General features: G+C 35.3%; 1 pseudogene; it reads right to left on the bottom strand.

The window, feature by feature from the left end:
* Positions 1 to 3,317: 3,317 nt before the first annotated feature.
* LOC132305692 (small nucleolar RNA R71) lies at positions 3,318 to 3,416 on the bottom strand (annotated as a pseudogene).
* Between the last annotated feature and the right edge of the window lie 5,586 nt (positions 3,417 to 9,002).

The following is a 9,002-nucleotide window of genomic DNA, read 5'->3' on the forward strand; positions in this document are numbered from 1 at the left end:
ACGACTTTAGGGCATTAGGTGTTTAAATACCCCTAACGACTTATAAGCTCAAATTAACTAGGTTACAAATCAAAACAATCTCCATTTAATCATTTCCCACTTCTCACCTTGTGGGAGAAGTCCTCACTTTTTTTATTTGCTTTTGCAACTTTTATTTATTTATTTATTATTATTATTTATTTTATGTTATTAACCAAGAGTTTGGGCCTTCCACCTTTCGGTGCGAGAAGTTCAATACTTGATGAGGCTAGAATCCCGGCTACTTAGTGAAAAGGGTTTGTTATCCACCTTTATCAAGAATGAAAGCTTTCAATGCACAACTAGCTCAATTGAGATATAATCAAATCAGTAGTTAACAAAGCATGTACCCCACAAATGAATGCTAGTATGCGTTTGTGCTAATGTAGAATTTGATGAGTGCTCAAATGTGACGCATTTTAACACCTAAGCTAGGGTATTCTAGTCCAATCATCTATCTTATTTTGATATCTTAGATACTTATTTGTGTTATTGCCTATTTCAGGTGAATAATGTTCAAACAGGCTAACAAGAGCCAATTAGATCATTTTTGGAGCTAAGGAGCAAAGTTAGAAAGAAGCCAAGAAAAATGCATCAGGGCAACTTCGATCGATCGAGGGGGAGTCTCGATCAATCGAAATGGTCTTTAATCGATTGAAATGAAGGTGGTGCCAGCTCAGCCAATGGGATAGACTCTGGAAGATATTTTGGGTGCTATGTCAGCTTCGATTGATCGAAGCTCTAGTGTTCGATCGATTGAACATCTTCGATCGATCGAAAATGCTATTGGTAGTGAGCTGTCTAATTCCTGAGCGTGCCATTTTATACCTAACTGTACAAGTTGTGAATTTCCTCCAATTAGAGGCTATTATTCTGACTTGGTCCTTACTTAAATGAGTGTAATTGATATTATTGAACAAGAATTATAATAGCTAGATAGTTTTTGATTACCAATTATAGAATAGAAAATTTTCCTCTCTAGAACTAGGGTTTTTGGGAAGAAAGCAAAGATGAAGATGATGATGCCAACCTCCAAGCTAGCCCTTGAGGGTTCCATGACCACTATAATGAGTGGCCAAATCCTTCACTTGGGGCTAGAGATAACCCCTAAGTTTGCTTCTTAGACCTAGTCTTTTGAATATTTTTGGGGATTTAATTGTAACAAATGTTTTGATCTTGGATTAATATATATCTTATGGTTTTTACTTGATGTGTATGGATTTTAATGCTTTCAATTGATTCTCTATCTCTAAACATATGTCTATGTATGCTAGAATGGATGATTCATGTACTTTTCTCTAGATTTAATGGAATTAATGCATGTCTATGTGTGTTGATGATGTTAATTTAGAGATGATCAAAACATACATAGTGCTTAATTGAACATTCTTGTGATTTATTTGATGGTTCACACTTATTTCTTGATGGATTGTGCCACACCCTTAGTTTAATTAGTTTAAATTTCATGTCTCTAGCCTAGATGTAGTGTAGTTGCTTTAAATTCTTAGATAGGTGGACAATCTATTCTTGTTTCTTGATGTTCCATACTTATGAATGCAAAGAATGTATGCCTCTAGATAATTGTGTATGCATTAATTGTGGTTTTATTGAATAGAAATTGGTCTCATTTGATAGGTTGTGCTTTTCATTAAATTAGTTAGACAATTTATACTTATTTACCATCCATGCTTAGTATCAATAGATGTCACACACACCCAAGTTACAATTTAATTTCCCCATTAATGTACAATTGCTAGTGTTTAGTGAAGTCAAGCTTAGAGGTGAACTCTAAAGCCCCAAGTCCTCTTTCCTATATCTTTTCTCTACTTTCTAGATTGTTCTCTTTTACTTGCATCAATTTTAATTTCATTATAGTTTAATTAACCAATCACCATCAATTGTTGATCACTCGACCTACTAATCCGATATTGATTTCCATCACAAATACACCTCCTTTCCCTTGGAACGATCCCCACTCACCCTAGCTATATTTTTAGTTAGAGGTAGTTGTGGTTTTTTATAAATTTAAACTTGGCCAGACACTCATATGAACACATTTTGAGCTTGTTTTGACGACGCACGACCAAGTTTTGGCGCTGTTGCTGGGGATTGGCACCGTCGTATTTGGAAATTAATTAGGAATTAGTACTCTTTTGATCTTGTTTTTATTTTATTTTTACTTTTATTTTTATTTTTATTACTTATTGTGTTTGTTCTTGATTGGTTAGGTGTATTGAGCCAAGGGAGCAAAGCAAAGGAGCAAGAAGCCAAGTGAAGCTAAGCAAAGAGCGTAAAAAGCTCAAAAATAACTAATTTGCAAAGCAAGCAAGGCAAAAAGAAAGAAAAAATTGAAAAATCATTTGAAGTTGCTTAAGGACCCTTTGTGAGCTTTTCTAAACCCAATCTCTATTTAAATCGTGAGCCCGCGTGGAGGCATGTTTTTACATTCTTAGATAGATCGTGAGCTCGCGTGGAGGCAATTTAATTTTTCTTGCATATTGTTAAAAGCATTGGAGTATAGGATCAATGTATGTGGAGGATGCTTGTTATGGAGGAGAAGTACTTGCTACTTGCTTGTTACTTGTTTTTGTTTTGAAAGCGCATGCATGGCCGTAGGTCATTAAATCACACTTTTGTCCCACTTAATTTGAATCTTGAATCCATTGTTCGTAATTCTAAGGGAAGGGGTAATTTTAATCATTCCATTTCATCAATGGAAGAACAACCTTGGTCACATAAACCAATAAAGTATCCTCCACCCCAATGTGCATCATAACAATATTCAAGTACCTTTGGGCATGCCAAGACCATTTCTTCCACAACAACAAGGCCAAATTCCATTGGGAATGCCTAGGCCAATTTTTGCTCCATAACCTCCCATAGTCCAAGGCAATCAAGGTGCTTATATAGCACCTCCAATTATGAATCATCCTCTTGCTTTAAGAGACCATTATGTGCCAAATAAATACAATACACCCACTTGCATTCAATTGCCCCCATTTAGAGCCCATTATTATAAAATTAAACCGCAAACCATTCAAATGCTGCCAAACTATCATGGATTTCCAAGTGAAGAACCTTATAAGCATTTAGAAGAGTTTCTTGAAGTGTGTTCCACTGTGAGATACACGGATATGCCGAAAGAGGTTTTAAGACTTAAAACTTTTTCCTTTCACCCTTAAGGACAAGGCAAAATATTGGTTCAACAATCTTAGGCCTTTTTCGATAACTTCTTGGGCGGAAATGCAACAAGAATTCTTGAAAAAGTATTATCCGGTTTCAAAGACCAATGCCATGAGAACTTCAATTAGAGAATTTTCTCAAGGGGATGGGGAATTATTTCATGAGGCATGGGAGTGATTCAATGACTTGCTTAGGAAGTGTCCACATCATGACATGCCTAAGTGGCAATTAGTTTATTATTTCTTTGAAAGTTTGCCGGATAGTCATAAGGGTATGGTTGATGCATCTATGGGTGTTCTTATCTTGATAAGTATGAGGATGATGTGTGGCGTCTTTATGAAAGTATAAGTGAGAATTCAATGCATAGATCCTTATCTTCAAAAAATGATAGAAACTTAGGTCGAAGGAAGAATGTTGGCTTATATTAAGTTGACAATTCCAATGACATAGACGCCGAGGTGAAATCTTTATCTCAAATGTTTGATCAACCATAATTCGGTGAATCAAGTGTCTTACTCCCCTAATCATGTTCATCATCATAATTCAAATGAATCTTGTATGACTTGATGCAATTAATTACTCTCCATTGTCTTGGAAACTTGGGGCATTGTGTTAGGGTTCTGGTAGAATCCTGTAGAGTTCTCATCGAACTTGTTGGCATCCTGGTTTGGGGGATGATTTTTTTCCTCGTAATGAGAGATTGGACTCATCCAGGTTCGGTTGAACGTTTTCTGCATAGTAATTTTTGAGAGGCATTCCATTCATTTCTATTGATTTTACGAACTTGCCATTTGTATGATCACTTTTACATGTTTATGAGCCCCATTATTTTCGGGCATGCCTTATAAATATGTTTAGGATATATGACTATGTGGTAGTTGTATAAGGATATGAATGATACGTTTGCTTATACTATATCTGTTTAACATGCTAGTGTCATTAGTGGTGTATAGCACGTCATCATTATTTTACCCCTATGTGATAGGTGGTTTATTTGGTTTACCTTTTGTGTACTGTGTGTTTAGTACTATGATATTATTTGATTTATGTCATTAATTTTTGCAAGTATGCAGTATGTGAGTATATGGTTTATACTGCTTTATCTTTCCTGCACTTATGTTGAGGTTTTGTGACCTTGGTTGTTGGGATAGAGATGTGTGAGCTACGTAGTAGACTTGTTTTTTGAAATTTTTGTTGTCCATTATAGGGATTTTGACCTAGCATTTTGTCTTCTGTATGTAGCCCTACGGTAGGCCTACTTTAGATCTGTGTTTAGGTTTTCGGTTTTGTGGGTCCAATCCATTGGCTTGATGGCACAGACTTGTCAGGCTGTGGATTTGGAACTGGTATTGTTGTTGTCATGTTTTCAGATGGGGGAGTCATTAGTATGTCAGCATTAGTGATTTAAGGCTTTAAGCGTAACGGTGCCAATAACATTGTTGTTAGAGTTTTGTGATTAGCTACCCCAACTCTCGCAGATGCTTGGTTCCCGTAGTGCTTTTGGTAATAATCATTTTTAACAGTGATGTCATTTGTATCGAAAAGTTTATTTTTGGGTTGGTCTAATAAGGGCATGTTGTGAACTAGTGCCTTATACTGTCATGCTACCATACTGAAGAGTAAGTGTGGGTGGGTTTTGGTCATTGTTCTTACTGCCATATCATTCTTAGCCATCTGTCGTGATTTGACTTATCGTTGTTTTGGGATTTTCTCCGTGATTGACATTGAGTTAATATGCCGATTAATTTGGGAAGTGTCACTAAGTTCTTGGTTTTTGCGTTCCTTCGGATGACCTTCACACCTTATGGTATGTCCTTTGGTTTGATATTGCTTTGATCTTGTTCGGTTCTCTTTTGTTTGTTCCTGATTTCGGGGACGAAATCTCTTTAAGAAGGGTAGGTTGTAATGACTCAGTCATTTTCCTTCCTTTCTTTTTCTTAGATTTTCACGGATATTTTTCTTCCGTTGATCTTTTCCTTTCTAAGTTCAGTTTCTCGTCACTTAGTGTCGTCTCAAGTGTTCTAGAATGATTTTCAAGACTCTTTTCCTTGGATTAACAAATTCCTTTAAGGACCGTGTCATTTCCATATTTTCATTTTTCGGACACATTTCACTTTTCGTCCTTTTCCTTATTCTGTCTTTTCCCCGTTTGGCACTTTTTGGCACAACTTCACTTTTTATGTTCGGAGTTGGTTTTTGACTTCATGCATCTTCATTCTAAGTGGTTTCTACAAAATACGTATCTTTACTTTTGTAGAAAAATACTCTAGTTGCTCCCGATATCTATAGGGCATGGATGCACAGTTCTTCAGAATCTTTTTCTTTTCTTGGGGTGTTTTTCATAAATATATTTTGAAAATATTTTATTTCAGGGGTTTCTAAGAAAATATTTTTAGAAGATATTTTCATTTTGGGCCAGTTGTGTAGTTTTCACTTTTTGGAGGGGCCATTGTGCAATTAATAAAAGTTATTGCTAAATGCCTTGTTTTGAGCTTGGATTATCATACGGCCTTGGTTGTTTTTCTCCAGTTTCAAGGTTTTTGGCCCCGGTATCGCTGAACTTGTTTGGGGCATATCTCTCTGCTCGGGACGCAGTTTTCGATGCTGTTTATTCTATTATTCATCTTTTCTCATTTTGGTTCATATTTGTTCACGGAGTTTTGCCGTTGGAGCGCGTCTGCTCAAATTTCACTTTTCCGGACCCGACGGGGCCCGTTCGGGACAGTTTTAGGGTTTTTCTATAAATAGGGGGTCTTAGAAAGAAAAATTAGATTTTTCTCTCTCTCCTCTCTCTTGGCAGGATCCCATGGCAGCTATGGCTGCCACCTTCCTTTTGACCTTCCTCCCTTCAGTATAAAGTCAAAGTGCCTTAGTGTTTTATGTTCATCTTGGCAAGACCTTCGATTCCACCGATTGGAATCTCGTTTTGGCCATTTCTTGAGTTCGGGTTTGAAGTCAAGTTGTGATTTTGATGGGGTTTCCTTGGGGTTCTTGTTCACCGTGTTGTCCTCGACGAAACCTCGAAGTATCGTCGAATTCGGAGCGGTTTCATTTCGGTGGGGAATTGAGATTTCATCTCAAATGGAGGTAGGGAGTGTTTTAGGATTTTGTATGTGTTGTATTGAGTGTTTTCCATGATTATACAACTTGTTTGCATGCCTTGTATCAAATCTAGAAAATTAGTAATATTTCATTCTTTGTATAAAATTTAATTTACAAGGATGTATATAGCTTAGAATTGAATTGTGGCATGATGATAAATTATGCTTTGATATGTTAGTTAATATATATTAAATTGGAATTATTTGAATAAGAATTGCACTTTTTGTTTAATAATTATCTTTCGTGAAAGTTTAATTCTCATGGATGTACCTTGCATGAAATTAACTTGTGTTATGCTTTTAAATTAAGTCTTATCATATTCTTTAACATAATTTAATTTCAGAGCATTTGGATGAGTATGAAAATCTAGAGATTTTAATTAAAAAGGTTAATTAAAATCTATTTTAAAGGTTCCATTGGCCTAATTGAGTTTTTAACTTGATATTTGTGATGACTAGAGCTTGTATACTAGCATATGTTAATTTGGGACCATTTGATGTTGTTTTAGAATTTAGGGACTTGATTATCATGATTAATTAAATTATATTTTTATTGTTCAAATGGCCTAATCAAGTTTTTGAATTGATATATGTAATAATCAAGCTATGTTGTATAATATGTATTAATTAGGGACCATTTGGTTGAGATTGAAACTTAGAGAAATTAATTAGTTTACTTGATTAATTTCCGTTTCTATTGCATTATTGATTTAAATCATGTGTTTGACATTGGTATTATGTTTGAAGCATGGTTTTAGACTTGTAATGGATTTATGATATTATGTTTCAATATTGAATTATATTGTTATAGCGTGTAACGAATCGCACATTAAAGATTCGACATGTGATGTTATTATAGCGTGTAACGAATCGCACTCTGAAGATTCGACATTGTCATCCTATAGTAGTTGTGGATTTAGAGCATGTATTTTGTGGTTACAAACTACTTATGCATGGGATGTGGTTTCGTGCTTTATATATATTTCGTATATAAGTTATGAACTTATTTATTTTGGAGTCACTTGGGGACATTGTTACAATGATATGGCTAGAGTTTGGCTTTAGTGCGGGAGGTATGAGTTCTCCCTGTTGAGATAGTGCGCACTAGGGTGGTCTTCCCAGTGGGTTTGTGCCCGAAAATAACCATTTAGGTCTTGGTATTTCGAGATTTGATGTCCAAGTATTCCACTATTTGATGTCGCATTCAATTCTGAGTTGACAACCAATGTTTACTTGTGACTTGTGGTTTTAGTTATGGGCGATTTAATGTTTTTAAGTACATTTATGCATTATGATTTTGAATGAATCATAGCATGCCTTTAATGCTGTTTAGTACATTTATGTTTTATGATTTCTAATGAATCATTGCAGGTTTTGATGTTGTTAAGTGCATCTATGCTATATTGTTCAAATGTGAGTTAGGAATGATCCGATAGAGTCATTCGGAACATAGATGTTAGGTGTCATGACCCACTTTGGTTGTTTCGCATTTTAGATTTCAAGTTGATGACCTTGAGAATCTATATCTTGTTGCTTTGTATAACATGTTCCTATGTTATTAAAATTGCATGGATGATGTGATTTATGCTATAAATGATCTAGGGTAGCTTAAGATGCTCCCTAAGTCTCATCTTGACATAGACGTTAGGTAGTATAAGCCCTTTTAACATGTTTCACCTTAAGGTGATAAAATTATAAAATGCTAGGTCGATGCATGCTCATTTCCTACGAGTAGCTTTATGTTACTCACCCACGTAGTGGGGACATTTTTCAGGTACAGGAATCAAGGTTGAGATTCTCATTATACTTGGAAGATTTGTGAACTTGAAAGTTCCATTTAGTGAAGGTTGGCTCAAAATGCTATTTGTAGCCTTATTTGTGAAATATGTATATTTGATTCTAAACTTGTAGTGTGTGCCTAAGTAGACATTTTGATTCTCATTTTGTGTATATGATAGGAGGCCAAGGGCCAAAATTCTTTTGGAATTACATATATATCATAGATGTTGAATCTTGCCTTTAATGAGAATATATGAAAAATCATGCGCTTTAGTATGCTATTTTGCACCGGAGCTTGCATTGTGTATGAAATTCATCCATTAACATCCATTAATCATGTATGAAGTGTGGTCAACGGCCAAACGGTATTTTGAAACCATTTTATAATTTTAAGCTTTAAGTTTTCATTCCAAGCTTCATTTTTGTCATTTTGGCCGATGGGGGGTCATATTTTACATCGGCGATATTTTTAAGCCGTGGACCATTGTAGCACGTCCTAATAGGTAAGTTACATTTGCGTGTATGATCGTTTTTAAGAAAAACCTCTTCCTTGGTGATTTGAGCCTCCCATAGACTTATTTCGTATTTTTTTTTTTTTACATAAACTGAGTATAAGGGCATTTTGGGTATTTCACTTAAAAAATAAAAACTTCTCTTAACATAGTCATGTAGAAAACGTGATTTTAGAGGGGGTTTCTTCTTTGTGTTTTTCCAAAAAACATCGTCTCGGACACGAAAACCCCATTTCAAATTTAATTTTCTGGTAAAATTTTTTTTGCTTACTGTCAGCCTCATCTAATCGATTAGATGGTCTTCCGTGGGATTTCCAGCCTTCTGTTTTGGCATCTAATCGATTAGATGGATCATTTAATCGATTATATGGTCCTGAGTTGCATCTTTTGACCCTTTTTCTTTATTTGA

The sequence above is a fragment of the Cornus florida genome, unplaced genomic scaffold (genome assembly GCF_030987335.1).
Source record: "Cornus florida cultivar Cherokee Brave unplaced genomic scaffold, ASM3098733v1 CherokeeBrave_3.0.0_Hap2_Chr04, whole genome shotgun sequence".
NCBI classification, from domain to species: domain Eukaryota; kingdom Viridiplantae; phylum Streptophyta; class Magnoliopsida; order Cornales; family Cornaceae; genus Cornus; species Cornus florida.